This window comes from Cryptomeria japonica, chromosome 10 (assembly GCF_030272615.1).
Source record: "Cryptomeria japonica chromosome 10, Sugi_1.0, whole genome shotgun sequence".
Taxonomy (NCBI): Eukaryota; Viridiplantae; Streptophyta; class Pinopsida; order Cupressales; family Cupressaceae; genus Cryptomeria; species Cryptomeria japonica.
In genome coordinates, this window is record NC_081414.1 from 735,773,996 (window position 1) to 735,791,089 (window position 17,094).

At 37.6% G+C, this 17,094-nt stretch overlaps 8 non-coding genes across 8 annotated transcripts; 2 read left to right on the forward strand and 6 right to left on the reverse strand.

Annotated features, from left to right (window-relative positions):
* Nucleotides 1–2,395: 2,395 nt before the first annotated feature.
* TRNAG-GCC (transfer RNA glycine (anticodon GCC)) lies at nucleotides 2,396–2,466 on the reverse strand. Its single transcript has one exon. It is a non-coding gene; the product is annotated as a tRNA-Gly (tRNA).
* A 96-nt stretch (nucleotides 2,467–2,562) lies between these two features.
* Nucleotides 2,563–2,635, reverse strand: TRNAA-UGC (transfer RNA alanine (anticodon UGC)). Its single transcript has one exon. It is a non-coding gene; the product is annotated as a tRNA-Ala (tRNA).
* A 2,529-nt stretch (nucleotides 2,636–5,164) lies between these two features.
* On the reverse strand, nucleotides 5,165–5,235 carry TRNAG-GCC (transfer RNA glycine (anticodon GCC)). Its single transcript has one exon. It is a non-coding gene; the product is annotated as a tRNA-Gly (tRNA).
* Nucleotides 5,236–5,321: 86 nt separating this feature from the next.
* On the reverse strand, nucleotides 5,322–5,394 carry TRNAA-UGC (transfer RNA alanine (anticodon UGC)). Its single transcript has one exon. It is a non-coding gene; the product is annotated as a tRNA-Ala (tRNA).
* Nucleotides 5,395–5,801: 407 nt separating this feature from the next.
* Nucleotides 5,802–5,904, forward strand: LOC131032261 (U6 spliceosomal RNA). Its single transcript, XR_009103421.1, has one exon. It is a non-coding gene; the product is annotated as a U6 spliceosomal RNA (small nuclear RNA).
* Nucleotides 5,905–15,678: 9,774 nt separating this feature from the next.
* TRNAG-GCC (transfer RNA glycine (anticodon GCC)) lies at nucleotides 15,679–15,749 on the reverse strand. Its single transcript has one exon. It is a non-coding gene; the product is annotated as a tRNA-Gly (tRNA).
* An 82-nt stretch (nucleotides 15,750–15,831) lies between these two features.
* Nucleotides 15,832–15,904, reverse strand: TRNAA-UGC (transfer RNA alanine (anticodon UGC)). Its single transcript has one exon. It is a non-coding gene; the product is annotated as a tRNA-Ala (tRNA).
* A 394-nt stretch (nucleotides 15,905–16,298) lies between these two features.
* LOC131032256 (U6 spliceosomal RNA) lies at nucleotides 16,299–16,401 on the forward strand. The gene has a single exon (XR_009103416.1). It is a non-coding gene; the product is annotated as a U6 spliceosomal RNA (small nuclear RNA).
* Nucleotides 16,402–17,094: the final 693 nt, after the last annotated feature.

Sequence of the window (17,094 nt, forward strand, 5' to 3'; positions counted from 1 at the left end):
TCCTTGGGGTCTTTGTCTCTCCTCTGTGCTCGACTCGACGGTCTCTCAGTTGAACACTCAAGGAGTGTATGAATCTTCTTGACTGCTGCTAATGGGATCCATTTTCCGAGGATGACCTCCCCCTATCTTTTTTGGAAGTTTTTCGGACTCTTCAGTCCACATCGACATTCCAATCATTATTTGATTGGTTTTTGAGGTCCTTATTGTATCTCTCCTTCGGGATTGCTCGGGCTGAGCCTATCGTAGCTTGCATTAGGCTTATTTCGATTTTTAGTTTAGATTGCTCTATTATTTTCTTTAATATTTTGAGCCATAATTGGAGGTTTTCTTACTGGCTCTTTCCTTCGGTTTGCTCTTTGAACCAGTTTTTGTAATCTCTATTATTTATATTAATATATTATGGTGGCTCGCCACCTTTACCCAAAAAAATAAATAGAATTATAGACTTCAAATGTCCAGAAAATCGTGCTTCTTGGTCTCAATTTCTTGAGAGTTTGGACATTTGAGAGGCCTCACAAATAGAACAAATGCATTCTTCCACAGGCAACTTTTAGTGGAATGGAGTAACAGATTGTTTGGCCAAATGAGCTTCTGATCAAATGCAGAGTTGGAATGTTTTAGATAGGAGACAATTATCTCCACATATTGGATCACTTAGTGTACATAGATAGGAGTGTGTAATGCTATTTTCCATTGCGCAGTTGGCCCTCCTTGCTTTGTATTCCTTTTGTGATTGAATAAATTTTTACCCCTTTTAATTATCAGAAAAAATAAATCGCTTACCCCATTGAAAGGCATTCATTCATCATTGCACATGTTTATTGCTATATCTAATATCATTTTGACTTGGTTTATCAGTTCCTTTGATATCATCAACAATGTCAATATTTTTATATGCACCAAATTTTTATCAAAAATCTTTGCTTTCTCAACTGTGAAGTGCAAAGTATTTTTCAATCATCAGCAACACCAAAGAAATGCTCTGCACTTGGTAGATAAACTTCTAGTTAATATTTTTTGACATATTTCACTGCATATGAAAAACATTGATATTGTTGATGCTATCAAAGGGGCTCATTGATAAACCTGACAAAAACAGTATTAGACATAGCAATGGACAATATGGACAGCATCAAAGTAAGAGCGTCTTCATGTCCTCTAATGCAACAACTGCATATAGTTTAGCACTAAAATGCAGCTTTGAAACTTCATAACTGCCTGAATATCATATTCAATTTTGCCTAAACGTTGCTGCTTAACAACCCTGCAAATTCCAAAATAAATGTATAAGAAATAGAAAATCACGAAATGGCCATGGTAGCAAACCCTGAGCAGAGAAATTAGAACAGATAGGAGGTACCATCCAATTTTACCTAAGGAATGACCTACCTGCCCATATACATAACTTGTGATCAATACGAGAGAACACTTTAGCCACATTTGTCGATTAGGGATATCAATTTTTCACAATCTATAATATTGTTGTGTGCTGTTATTGGATTTCGATTGTATGTTTCTATTTGAATCTAAGTCTCTGCATCTTTTGGGGAAGGCTAGGTCCGCAACCTTCTTGGTAAGCTTTGATCCTCAGCTGCTCTAAATGTTTGGATTTCCATCATAATTCCCTTCATGAAAGGTATTGATTAGCTATATCAGTTTTCAACAGTCCATAATATTGATGTGTTTTTATTCCCATCCAAACGAAATCCAAAAACAGCACACAGCAACACTTGTCGAATTAGAAATCATGGAAACATCCCTCTGCAGCTTTAGCAAGATGGCATCAGGAACAAGGTTGGGGACTCATTATTGGTACCAGTTGAACCCAGTAGGGCACCAGTCGGCATTCAAACCCTTGGTTACAACATCTTCTCTGTACATGAGATGGCAGACCATGAACTTTCAATGGCGGAGATTACAACCCTAAATGAAACAATTAAAGACCTACAGTAACCATAAATATTCTTGTCTTTAAGTGCAGGAAATATGAGAGACAGTTACTTACCTGGGAAACAAGCCTGTTAAGGTTAGGGTAATTAGGGTTCCCAATTTCATAAATGGCCTCTCTATCTTACAGCGAAAGCATGCTGTTGGAGGGTTCCACCACGGATCTGGCAAACTAAGTTAACGGATACACTGAAACCCTTTTAAGTTTCCTTCGGTACCTCAAAAAAGCCTCTCCGGGAGAAGAACTGTAAGCCCTGACCAGGTTACACCTACCGTGTGGAATACATGAAACCCCTGTAGACCCGTGCTGTATACTCCATCTTCGGATTTGATCCGGACATCAAAGCAATTTGGTGAATCAACTAACTCTATATTATTTGATGTTTGATGTTTCCTAATATAAGTGTAGTAGGGTTGTGTACCATACTTGAAAAACACAAAATGCAAATGCACCAGCCGGGAATCGAACCCGGGTCTGTACCGTGGCAGGGTACTATTCTACCACTAGACCACTGGTGCACAGATAATGCAGTTGAGAGAGATGAGTCAGGAAGATGTCTGTAAACAGAAAACGAATCTTACAAAGAACATATAAACAGAAAAATGAATTGAAAATGGAGATGCGGGGTATCGAACCCCGTACCTCTCGCATGCAAAGCGAGCGCTCTACCATGTGAGCTACATCCCCAAACTGGAAATTGGTTTTCTCTTTCTGCTATCATTGGAGGAGAAGAAAAGTGTAGTGTTGTGGGCATCGGTACACAGCGTTTAAGGAAACCTAGATTATCGTCATTAGCTAGAAAGTAGAAACAATGAGAAATACTATTCACAATTGCCTCTATATCTCAGTGGTAGAGCGTCGGCCTTGGAAACTGAAGGTTCCTAAAAAAACATAAAGGTCCGTAGTTCGATCCTGCGTGTAGGCAACGGTGGTTTACTTGTTTGATTGGCACTTGTGCTCGTTTGTAGTGTAATTATCTGTTTTACTTTAGGTTCTCTGTACCAGTATTATCTATATACTTTTTTAATACCTCCGTAGATAACCGTTTCGAGTCCCGAGGCGGTGGAAGGGCGTCATTTTGAGAAACTGGCTATGCAGGGGAAAATTTGCACCCCCGATCCCCGTGCTCGTCCTCCTTCCGTACGGATGCAGTCAGAATTCCTGCAAAATTCGTACTCTCCTACAGCCTTCATTTGTCTGGAGGCTCCCGACCATACGGTAAAGTTAAATATTTTTTTTTATAATATTTTTATTTATAGTATTTTTTTATAATTTTTATTTATTATAAAAATAACGAAAATGTTAATATTTTTTTAATAATTTATTTTAATAATAATAATGTTAACTTTTAAAATATATATGTAGATAATAGTTTATTTTTTATAAATATATATTAATTTTTATATTACATATTGAACTTTTAAAATAAATTTTAAAAATAAGTTATACGTAATAATTTTTTTTATAATTTTTTATTTTTATTTATATTTAAAATAATTATATTATAATAAATAATTAAGTGATTTCAAGATACATATAAGTAAAAAAAGTTTTTGTTTTTTTAAATTATATTTTTAAATTTTTAATAGTAAATTATATGTTTAAATATTTTAAAAATTTTGTTCTTATTTATTTTAATAATCATTATATTACAATATACATAATATATAACTTAGTGATTTTAACATATATCAATTTTTTTATATATATTTGAAAATCACTTAATTATATGTAAAAGATCCTCTCCCAACCTCTGCCCCTCTTCCCCCCCAAAACCCTCATTATGAACATCCAAAAGAATCCCTTTTCAAAAGAAATTTCCATATACCTAGAACTGAAAAAAAATGTCACAAATCTATAACCCTAAAAAGTTAAATATATAGTGAACAACTTGCACAAAACCCTCATACCTTGCCATGTCTCCATTATTTCCATACATGTCATAGATTCAACTTAACACATTATTTTGTCAACCTAGGGTTAAACAACTACAACAATAACTCTAATACCAAATGTTGGAAAATATGTAGCCATACAATGACAATTTCCAAATATCGTTAATGAGGAATCTATCCAAACAAGTACTCATAATCCATATATGAAAAAGAATATAAAACATAATCATCAAATATGATAAAAGATATAACCTGGGAAAACCCTCATGAGGGTAAAACCTATCCTCCAAAAACTTCCATCAACCATATATTATTCAACAATTCAACATAACAATACATCTGTATCTTTTGAGGAAAGCTAAGACTGTAATCTTCTTGACAAGCTTGATCCTCAGCTGCTATAGTCGCTTGGATTTCGAACATAATTCCCTCTCATGAAAAGTATAGATTAACATATCAGTTTTCTACAACTCATAATGTTGCTGTGTGCTGTTTCTGAATTTCGACTGTGTGTTTTTATTTGCATCCAATCGAAATCCAAAAACAGCACACAGCAACATTTGTCGAAGTAGAAATCATGCAAACATCCCTCTGCAGCTTTAGCAAGAGCAAGATGGCAAACCAGGAACCAAGGTTGGGAGCTCATCATTAGTACACTTGAACCCAGTAGGGCACCAGTCGGCATTCAAACCCTTGGTGACAACGTCTTCTCTGTACATGAGACAACAGACCATGAACTTTCAATGGCGGGGATTACAACCCTAACTGAAACAATTAAAGACCTGCAGTAACCATAAATATTCTTGTCTTTAATTGCAGGAAATATGAGAGACAGTAACTGACCTGATAAACAAGCGTGTTAAGGTCAGGGTAATTAGGGTTCCCAATTTCATAAATGGCCTCTGTATCTAACAACAAATGAATCGAGAGCATGCTGTTGGAGGGTTCCACCACGGATCTGGTAAACTAAGAAAACGGATAATCTGTGAAACCCTTTTAAGTTTCCTTCGATAGTTCACAAAAAGCCTCTCCAGGAGGAGAACTGTAAGCCCTGACCCGGTTAACCTACTGCGTGGAATATATGAAACCCCTGTAGACTCGTGTTGTTGCGCTCCGTCTTCGGATTTGATCCGGACATCAAAGCAATGTGGTGAATCAACTAACTCTAGATTATTTTAAGTTTGATGTTTCCTATTATGTATGGTAGAAAGTAAACAACAAAATTTTAACATTAAGCTTGGTTGCAGTGTTGTTTCATCTAATACTAAATGTTGCTCTAATTAGATTAAAACAGTAGAGTGTATTTGACACAAAATGGAAATGCACCAGCCGGGAATCGAACCCGGGTCTGTACCGTGGCAGGGTACTATTCTACCACCAGACCACTGGTGCGAAATACAGCGGCGTCAGGGAGCTGAATTGGCCTGATGTTGTAAACATAAAACGAATTTAACAAAAATTCTGATAAACTGAACAATTGGAGATGCGGGGTATCGAACCCCGTACCTCTCGCATGCAAAGCGAGCGCTCTACCATGTGAGCTACATCCCCGAACTGCGATAACAGTCTTCTCTTTTTGTAATGGTTGGTGAGAAATGAAGCGGAGCATTGTGGTCGTCGATATGTAAGATAGGTTTCCTGATCCAAGGTTCCCTGGCTTATCGTCATTGGCAAGAAATTGGGAACAATGGGGTTCGATCCTGCGTGGAGTCAGAGTCAAATTGTTTGCTTGGTTAGCACCTGCGCACGCTTAAAGTGTATTTATCTGTTTTCATTGGAGCAGGAGTTAAGGTTTCTCTGTGACATTTTTCGTATACCTAGTTCAATAACTCGGATAACCGTGCCTGTAGTCTCTATTCTCGAGGCGATGGAAGGACAGACGCGTGGCTTTACTCCCACATTCACTAAGCGTAAATGATATGAGCACTACATATACCGTTTTGTACTGACAGTGGAGTGTCTCTTCGGAGACATCCGATAAAATTGGAACGATACAGAGAAGATTAGCATGGCCCCTGCGCAAGGATGACACGCATAAATCGAGAAATGGTCCAAATTTTTTTAATACTATTGCACTTATCTATTTTTTTCCCAAATTTTTTTACGGCATAAGGGTAAGATTTCATCATCCGAATTTTTTTTTACCTCGTTAGGCTAAGATTTCATCATCTGATCTTGATTTTGATCCCTAGTATATGAACCTATTGGGGCAGATAGATCGAATATTTCGATCCCCAGCTATAAGTTAGGTATACATTCTATATGAACATCTTCTAATGGGTATTATGTTTTATATGAACCTCTTCCAACGTGACTTATTATTATTGATTCTATGATCATTATAGGATGCGGTCAGAGAATTGACAATTGGGGACAAACAAATCAGAGATCTATTCATTATGTATGTGAACCTCTTCAAACAACTCTTAATGTTATTGATTCTATGATTCCAAATTTCAATAGGACGCGATTGGAGAATTGATTATTGGGGACACACAGATCAGTAAGACAGTAGTAGCTACATAGCTATACATCTATGTGGATTCTCCTGCAAAAACATACACTAATCATTTATGATGATAGCTTATCTAGGACATGTTTTCTATTTACATTCTCATTAATAAATGAGAAGCTAAATTAATTTTTTAGTTAGGTGGAGAGAGTTTGACTACTTTACCAATAGTAGAGACTAAAACTAGAGACGTCTTAGCTTATATTCCCACTAACGTAATTTTCATTACCGACAGACAAATAGATTCAGATCAATTGATCTATTTAATGCAAGAATTCAACCTGCCATTGATGTTGGTCTTTTTGTATCTAGAGTAGGACCCACAACTCAGATGAAAGCTATGAAACAAGTAGTTAAAAAATTAAAAAAAATTGAACATATTAATAGTCAATTTTTTTCAAATATATTAATGGTCAAATTTTGGTTTTGTTTTAGTAGCTCCCATTAACTCCTTGACCTCATTATTTGTGATGACCTTCTTTGTCGATATAACTCCCATCATTGGTAGACCCATTATTATGTGAATTGCCTCTTTGTTATTCAATAGGGCTGATCCAAATAGATGAACTCGTCATGTATCTTGTTGAGAGCTATCCTTATCCATTCATGATTATCCTCAAAGTCCAACACGTCCTTCCAACAATCAAGTTTATTGGTTGGGATATTGTGGTATTTTGGCTTGTATCAAAGTCCATCTTCTTTGAGGATCTCTTGCCTTAGCTTAGCTTCTCAAGTCTCATATGATCATTTTTTGTTATTTGCTCATTGTTGATCCTAATTGAAAATTTGACAACTATGATTCTTCTTCGTTTCCATGTAATAACGGGTCGTTTTAGTGTGAATGGTTCGTCAAATATTTGGATGTATTCGTAAAAAAAAAAGAGGACCATATGTGAATTCCCAAAGTTTGCCCAAGTTATAATTGTACTTCACATCATGATGGTGAAGGGTCGCAAATCATGTTTTTGAGAAAATCGAGAAACTCTTTGTATTTGTATTTGTAATCCTATGAACGTTTTCAAAGTAAAGGATATGATTCAAAATAACATGTTGACTTCTAAACTCCAAGTTAAATGATCCCTCGAATCGCCAATAAATGAATGATAATATTGTATTGTCTATGATTGTTATTGGCATTTCCGAAGAGTTTAAAGTAAACATGATCATCAATGGTCTACGTTGATAGTTGACCAAGTGTTAGCGGCAACATGGTAAAATGGTTAAAGGGACCAATGAACACCAACTTCGAGTTGCGAATGAGAAATTATCATCAAGTTGGTAAAAATCATCAAGTGACTGATATGTTTCTTTACGCAAGGTTTTAACATTGACATCTTCTTCATCGGTGAGTTGGCTAACTTTATCAAGTTACCAAGCGTTTTGCATCGAACTCACTTATGCATGAAAGATATCGGCGAGTTGACCAAAGGGTAAACAAGCCAATATCGATAGCCAACTAACTGTTTTCAGTTATGTTTTGGATTGCTATCGACAGCTTGGCTAAGTTGGCTAACATGTCGATCCTTCTCCAACTGGGAAATCGCTCCACCAAACTCATTTGAACGTCCATTTGGCAGAAGAAACCTACCGCGTGGCCAGAAAAGAAGGGAAAACTGGTTTTATAACTACCTTCACTGTTTGTTTTACCGATATATATGCCTGCTATCGTGCTCTCTAGACTCCACTCGCAAGTTGAAGACCACTCGCAGAGGTTGGATAAGAAGTGTTTAAACGCCTTATTTCTGCATGGCTCCTTTCACGCGGGTGTAGAGGTATTCATTTCCAAGTGAATGGAATTGCAAACATAGCGCCAGGCTCTGCAAACATGGAATAGGTTGCAAACATCCACCAAACCATCGATGGGAGGAAGATGTATATCAAATATCACAGTTACAAATGCTCTGGTCGACCTGCATGCTATCGTTTCCCTTAACTCTACTCGCACTTTCAAATTTTAAAGATGAAGTATTGCTTTTCGTGGTGTATTCTGCAAGTTATCGATGAAAGATCAGGGAGTGTATGCTGTGCGTGACTATTTACATGTTATCTGCAGCCAAAACAACTGCGATAATAGTTCATGCAGAATTCTCGCGCTGTAGAGTTTCCTGCACGTTTTGCATAATGAATATAGTTGCAATGGTGCCCACCGGAATGTAGGAAGATCTTGGTGTGAATGCCTAGGGTCTTTAGAAGATAGCACTTCATCGCCACGAGAAAGAACAAGGGTTTGTGTGAGCAATCTACAGGTAGCAAAGTGCAGTGACCCAGAGACACATCGATAGGCACCATGTGAGAGACAGAAGATAGTTTGGAATAGCCCGATAAAGTTGCAAAGACAGTGATAAGAGGCTTAGACCAAAAAGAAAACAAAACCAAGACACAGTGGTAGTGCAGTCCAAGCTATTGGACAATTGACTCACAATACTGAAGACATTGACAACATGGATGGTTGATAGAAATCATCAATGAGCGGAGAATCTATCAGGCATGGTCACAGCTATCACAACAACCCCAATAGATCTAATGCATAGTTCAATAAATTGTGAGAAGATAATGGTCCGAGTCTTTGTCATAATCAGCCCCAAAACACCAAAAGAAAAGTCATTTTTCCATTCAAAGAAGTGACAGAGAGGTCAATCACAAACCTCAGTTTGAAGAAGGTAACATTGTGTCATTGATTGTCAAGATAATCATGAGCAGCCATTCAAGGAGGAACAAATGGATCATCCATGATAAAGACAGTGGGTAGATCTTACTTATGGGCGAGACATAGTCACTTAATCAAGTCAGTCACAAATCTTCAAAGTCTCAAAGTTTCAGTAACATTGACATAGAGGACTTCAATACAAAGGGTTTGCGCAAATACCATCATGAAGTACAAGGCTCAGGAGTACGAGTACGCTCCGATGATCACCACCATGATTCTAGAGGTTCATGATACCAAGATTGGGCACATAAATTTGCAGGAGATCAAAAGGTTCTTCATGGAAGGTGACAGATCAAAATTGTCTTGCAGAGTGGCGGGAAGTGGCTTGATTGAAGCAGCATGTTTTCCCATATCAATTCAATGTGCAGATTTGGTACTAGAATGCTCAAAAAGATATAATCCCGATGCGAGAGAGATAAGAGTTGCAGATGGATCCTTAATGGCCAAACTAGACGGAATTTCAATAGCTATTATTCTTCGTTTGCCATATAAGGAAAAGTTCACTCACATCGATAAGCAAAAAGCTTATAAATACTTCAGCGACAATAGAAGCAAATGCCTCAACAATCTGGCTAAAGAATGGATGGTTGCACCACAGGGAGGACAGTCTCAACTTCCAAAAACACTCCATCGTTCTCTTTTCATCAAAGAGATTTGTTACTTGATTTTGTTACTCCATAGAGTGACAGGAAGTCCTGACTCCACTGAGTTTGAAATGTGGATGTATCTCTTCATAACAGTCATCTCTGCCGGTAAACAATTCATTGACTGGGGCCATCTCATCAGCAACTGCATACATGACCAGTTAGTGCACTTCAAAACAAGTTAGCGTTTCCATATGATCTCTTACTTGATATATGCTATTGCTAATTTGAGGTCATGGCTAGGGTTGAGTACGAATGGTGTCCTGAATCAAGAAACTCAAGTTTATCATTATTACAAGCAATTGCAACTTGAGGAAAGCTTTGTGTATTTCAGGCAGGTGAATGATGCTTTCACAATGTGGGCAGTAAGGTTATTACAAGGAGACATTGCCACCAGGATATCAAAGGAAGCCGCTAAATTGATAAAGAAATATGGAAGTTTCTTCATCCAGTTTTCGAGATTTACCTATCTCCGAGTAGGAGGATTTGAAGGTTATCCACACAAGCTACCCAGATATGTTGATGATAAGCTCATTTTAGTTGAGCTTTGTCGGCAATTGGTTTCAGTTCAAAAGAAATGCAGAGATAGAAAGAATAAAGGGGTAGCCTTTCCCATTTGTCTCGGGCACTATAGATGTGAGTCAAGTTCAAGAGCAGATGAGACAGAAAAAGCTTTATCCAAGGTCAACTTGTATCCATATTAGATGAGGTTTCCTTTTGATAGTAAGGATTATGTCAAGAGCAGCTTAAAGTTAGGCCCTGACTATTTTCATTTTCCTAATCTCGAAGACTTTTGGGAGGATTGCGAAGATGAGTTCGAGGTTAGAAGAAGAGATTGGACCAGGTTAACTTTGAAGCAAATGAAAGATTTCAAGATGGATTGGACCATAGAAGGCATTGAAGATGATGGATCTGATTTGATTGATCCTATCTATTTTGAGCAAGTCCAGTCTCAGCCACTTCCCAGTTTGAATTGGGCAGATCTAGAAATGAGAGACATCAGAGAAAGAACAAGTTTTGTAATCAAGAATTCCGAAGCCTGGATTAAGAAGAAGATTACTCAAATGACTGCTACCAGACCAACAAAGGAAACTCCAAGAAAGAAAGGAAGTCAGCTTGAGAGCTCCACGTCACTGCATTCTTCCCATACTCTAGCTAGGGATACTCCTTCTTACCAGAATACTCAAGGAAGTGATGGAGATGAAGACCCTCCAAGGAGGAACAATCTTCAAAACACATGTGGTGATGAACCCCGACAAAAGAAGAAGAAATCTAGAGCAAAAGACATAGAAGAAAATTCTATTGCAAGTCAAATAAAGGATCAAGTTCCAGTGGAAATTCTGGATGACACAAGATTTGATGATGGAATACATTCCATATCTCCCTCAGCTCCTGTTGAATCCCTACGACAAGAAGCACAACAAAATACTTTAGTCATGGATTCATCATTTCCAAGCAATCCAAGCGATCAATTTGAAGAAATCAGAGAGGTGACTACAACACTGGTAGCAAGACAGGAAAACATCCAAGAGTCCATAGAAAATTCTTCATTCCCATGGTTAGAACAAAGTCTATTGAAGAAGAGGAGGGTAGAAAAGCTAGTGGTACCTGAATTTAGTAGCATATCTGATCTTTTTGAAAGAGCTGAAAAACCGAAGAAACTCAAAGTATCCTCAAGAATAAAGACTGATCCAAATTCAAGGAATATGTGCTTAGAGATTGCTCAACCCATATCTGAGAAGGATACGAATGAGGCCACCTCCGCGGACTTTGTTGTGACAAAGATTGATATGGGACCTTCTTCTCATGAGTCTGATATTCAGAACTTCAATGTGATGGCAGCCAGAATGGTGGAGAGAAGTGAAAAGGATAAGCAATCCAAGGATCAATTGAAACAACAAGTGCACACTTTGTCTTCTTACTTGAGATCCGTAGTTGATAGCTCCACTATGCCACTAAGTGTAGATCGCCAGCCAATTATGTTTACACCAGAAGGAGTAATTGAAAAGAATGTTATGGATAATCTTCAAAAGTACTAAGCCTATGGAAAGGTAATTGAAGGATGGGTAGAAAAGGTCAAAACTCTCGCATGTGAATTCCTAGTCCAAGCAAAATCTATCCATGATGAGGCCTTAATAAAGAAAAATACTATTGAGAAAGACTTGAAGAATGTCAAGAAAGAGGAGGCAGCCTGGAAAGAAATTGTGAATGATTTTAAACAAATGATAGAAATTGGAATGGACACCCTTGCAACCGAGAAAATCTTGCCTAGTAATGAAAAAGATTATCCAGAGATATGGATAGAAAGCATTAACTGGAAACTAGTGATCATAGATCAAGTTTCATCAGAATTAGGAAAGCTCATACTTTCGTGTGATCAAGTGTGTACCAAACTCCAAGGACAACTCACTACTCTTCTCCCACATGTGACATTGATGGAAGATTTGCAGGTGTTACAGAATAGCTTCCAGAACATGGTAGATCAGCAGCTTTTTAACAAGACAAACTTCAATGAAAATACCATGGAAAGATTGATTGATATTTACTCTTCCTTGAGAATTTCTATGCCTCAGACACTCAGCATGGTGACAGAACTAAGTGGCATTTATAGAAACTTGAAGACATGGAAAATGAGGATAGCTAACATCCTAATTCCCAAAGGAAAATCCGTCACTTCAGCCATCAGACTTTTCAGAATCTTCAGAGACAAAGGACCTGGACAACATAATGTGCCTACAGAAGCGACAACCTCATCGGCAATGCAAGGAGTTAGCTTAGAATAAGTGCAGAGTTGCATTTTGTATAGCCCTTATTTTTGTTGTGTTACTCGCATCATGTTTTTGTCTTTCTTGTAAATAACTCTCATGATCGAGTTTCCTTTTCTCTCATCTCTATTTCTGTATTGTAATAAAGGATAATCTTAGCTCTTTTCATATGAGGTAGTTATCCTAAGTTCTCATTTTTGGGTAGTTTTTCTAAGTAGTTATTTCTTCCAAAGTTGAGGAAGTTATTTCAAGTAGTTGAGGAAGTTATAAAGTAGTTACCTCAGGTGGTTAGGGTAGTTACCACAGGTGGTTATGACTTCACCTATATATGCCTCATTATTATTCGATGTAAAGGGGGATTCCACTTTTTCACAAGCTTTGTATAAGAGACTTGGATAGTATTATTCAAGCAATTAAGCAATAGAGATCAATTTGGATGTGTGTTCAACTTGTTCTCATGGGTTATTATCAATGTTCTTATGTTTGATTGATGATTACCTAATGCTTTCCCTTTAACATTGAATGTGAAGAAGTTTATTTCAAGTTGTGGTATCTCAAACTTGATTATATGGAATTTATTTTAATCTAGATTCATACCTTATATGGCATTCAATCCTTCTTTATTGTTCGTTCTTTAAATTTTTGAAAAATCCAAATACCCCCATTATACGAGGGAGCTGCCCCTCTCAAACGCAGAGAAGAATTACCATTCTTTTGTTTTTGTGATTCTTCAACTGTTGTGAACGCTTTGTTGCTAATTACAGGGCAAAACAGAGTTTTTCAAGAAAGTTTCTTAAAGCAACAAATCCGTTTACCAACACTCATAGATATATTTTCTAATATAATCTAGGTACACAATATATGATCGAAACAAATGAAAATGTTGCACTTTTATCCCACAACATAACTTTGAAGGGATGTTTCTAATAAATGGTTTAGGATTTGTTTGCAACATGACTGACTCTAGGGGTGGCCATGGTGGAGTGTGGGTATGAGTGGAATGGAATAGTATAGAAGGGTATAATCATGAAATTCTTAAGTAACTCCTTTATAATGTTATTAATGAAATGCTTGTCTTGATCATTGACAATACTTAAGGGACAACTATACCTTGTGATGATGTTTTCATAGAGGAATCTTATAGTATTTGTTGTGCAATCCCTTGTTGGTTATGCTTCTACCCACTTTGTCAGATACTCTACTTCAATAATGATAAATCTAGCCTTTGAACGTCTTGTCGGTGGATCAATTGGTTTGACGAAATCTATTGCCCATTTCTTAAATTGGTTTTGTGCTATTATTGGCCTTAATGGCATTTCATCCCTTGCTATAGGTCTTCCAACTCTTTGACAAATGTCACCTTCCTTTGCATACTCCTTAGCATCCTTGTTCAATGTTGACCACCATAATCTAACAAGTAATATTCTATAATACACATTAAGTTTCCGCAATCCATATGATTGGAACCAACTGTTTCTAGATTATATTGTGTAAAAAAAATTTCCATCAACATTTCAAATCACACTTTGTGATTTATCATCAAAATGTTAGAAAGCAAGCAAGGATGAAAAATGATCGAGTAGAAGACCTTAAAATTAAAAAGAGGGAGGGAGGAGACACAAGAAATGAAGATTGAAGGATGACAAGATAAAATAACCAAAAAATGAATAATAATTAAGAAATAAAATATGCACAAGCAAATAATAATAAACACTGGAAAACACACAATCCTAATCTAAAAACAACACACCAACAGCTAAAAATACAGTTTAGATTTTTGACATAATTTTGATGCATATTGTTGATGATATCAAATGGTCTGAACAATAAGCCTGACAAAAACGGCATTAGGCATAGCAATAGACAACAACTGCATATACTTTAGCAGTAAAATGCAGCTTTGAAACTTAATAACTGCTTGAATATCAAATTCAATTCTGGCTAAATGTTGCTGCTTAACCACCCTGCAAATCCCTGGATAAATGTCTAAGAAATAGAAAATCACGAAATGGCCATGGTAGCAAATCCTGAGCAGAGTCTTTACAACAGATAGGAGGTACCATCCAATGTCACCCAAGGAATGACGTACCTGTCCATACAGAACTTGTGATCAATATGAGATAACACTTCAGCAACATTTGTTGATTAGGGATATATAAATTTTTTACATTAACTCTGTGCTGTTTTTGGTTTTGGATTGTGTGTTTTTATTTGCATCTAAGTCTCTGCATCTTTTGAGAAAAGCTAGGACTGTAATCTTCTTGCCAAGCTTGATCCTCAGCTGCTATAATTGCTTGGATTTCCAACATAATTCCCTTGTGAAAAGTATTGATTAACATATCAGTTTTCCACAATTCATAATGTTGCTGTGTGCTGTTTCTGAATTTCGATTGTGTGTTTTTATTTGCATACAATCAAAATCCAAAAACAACACACCACAACACCACTTGTCGGGGTAGAATTCATGCGAACATCTCTCTGCAGCTTTAGGAAGATGGCAAACCAGGAACCAAGGTTGGGAGCTCATCATTGGTACACTTGAACCCAGTAGGGCACCAATCGGCATTCAAACCCTTGGTGACAACATCTTCTTTGTACAAGAGACAGCAGACCATGAACTTTCAATGGCGGGGATTACAACCCTAACTGAAACAATTAAAGACCTGCAGTAACCATAAATATTCTTGTCTTTAATTGCACGAAATATGAGAGACAGTATCTGACCTGATAAACAACCCTGTTAATTGTCAGGGTAATTAGGGTTCCCAATTTCATAAATGGCCTCTGTATCTCACAGCAAATGAATCGAGAGCATGCTGTTGGAGGGTTCCACCACGGATCTGGCAAACTAAGCAAACGGATAATCTGTGAAACCCTTTTAAGTTTCCTTCGATAGTTCACAAAAAGCCTATCCGGGAGAGGAACTGTAAGCCCTGACCCGGTTAACCTACTGCGTGGAATATCTGAAACCCCTGTAGACCCGTGCTGTTGTACTCCGTCTTCGGATTTGATCCGGACATCAAAGCAATGTGGTGAATCAACTAACTGTAGATTATTTTAAGTTTGATGTTTCCTATTATGTGAGGTAGAAAGTAAACAATCGACCAATGACATTAAGCTTGGTTGCAGTGTTGTTTCATCTAGTACTAAATGTTGCTCTAATTAGATTAAAACAGTAGAGTGTATTTGAAAAACACAAAACGCAAATGCACCAGCCGGGAATCGAACCCGGGTCTGTACCGTGGCAGGGTACTATTCTACCACTAGACCACTGGTGCGGAGATAAAGTGGAGCCAGTGAGATGAATTTAACTGATATTGTAAACATAAAACGAATCTTACAAAAAGACTAATAAGCATATGGAGATGCGGGGTATCGAACCCCGTACCTCTCGCATGCAAAGCGAGCGCTCTACCATGTGAGCTACATCCCCAAACAATGAAACAGTTTTCGCTGTCTGTAATCAATGTAGAGAAAGGAAGCGCAGCATTGTGGTCGTCGATATGTAGGATTGGTTTCCTGATCCAAGGTTCCCTGGCTTATCGTCATTGGCAAGAAATTGGGAACAATGGGGTTCGATCCTGCGTGGACGCAGAGTGGTTTGCTGGCTGGGTTAGCAACTGCGCACGCTTAAAGTGTACTTATCGGTTTTAGTTGGAGCAGGAGTTAAGGTTTATCGGTGACATTTTTCAATAACTTGGATAGCCGTGCCTGTAGTCTCTACTCCCGAGGCGACGGAAGGACAGACACGCGTGGCTTTACTCCCACATTCACTAAGCGTAAATGATGTGAGCACTACATATACCGTTTTGTACGGACACTTAAGTGTCTCTTCGGAGACATCCGATAAAATTGGAACGATACAGAGAAGATTAGCATGGCCCCTGCGCAAGGATGACACGCATAAATCGAGAAATGGTCCAAATTTTTTTGATTTCATCATCCGATCTTGATTTTCATCTTAGCATATGAACCTTTTGGGGACAGAGATCGAATATTTCAATCCGTAGGTAGGGGAAGAGCACTAGTAGTCGTCATAGCTAACTTCGCGCACCCACAGATCCTCAACAATATATTGAATTTTGAATTTTTTTTTGTGGTTGTCTTCGTATGCGACTTAACTTCTTAAACCTATTGATCTAGCTTTTGGGTAGTAATGATCCGATCTCTATGGGTTGTTATGCATCGAAAGGTCAAAAAGTGGTCATTTCAAAGTGTCGACCGATACTAGAAGGTATTTGCACCAATACCCGCACACCAAAACACCATTATCCATTTGTAAAATACTTAAAAGCTAATATATTTTTCACCTTTTTTATAAAAGATAATTAACCTAAAAAAATTATGACATGCATATAATTAAAAATAATGATAAATGTAAGCAAGTTTAAAATGGGTGGTCAAAAAACATGTTGACCACCCATAACCCCCTTCCCGCGGAGGTATGGTGGCCCCACGTGGCACAAACTCCCGCTATCTTTTTTGCCCTAAAAACTTAGGGAAATAAAATGTTTCCCTAACATTTGCACTTGCAAGTTAGGAAATTTTTTTACCTCCGTCGGCAGTGTCCTTTGCAACCTCGGCCTTCGGCAACCTCCTCCGTCGACAGCCTCCTCCGCAACC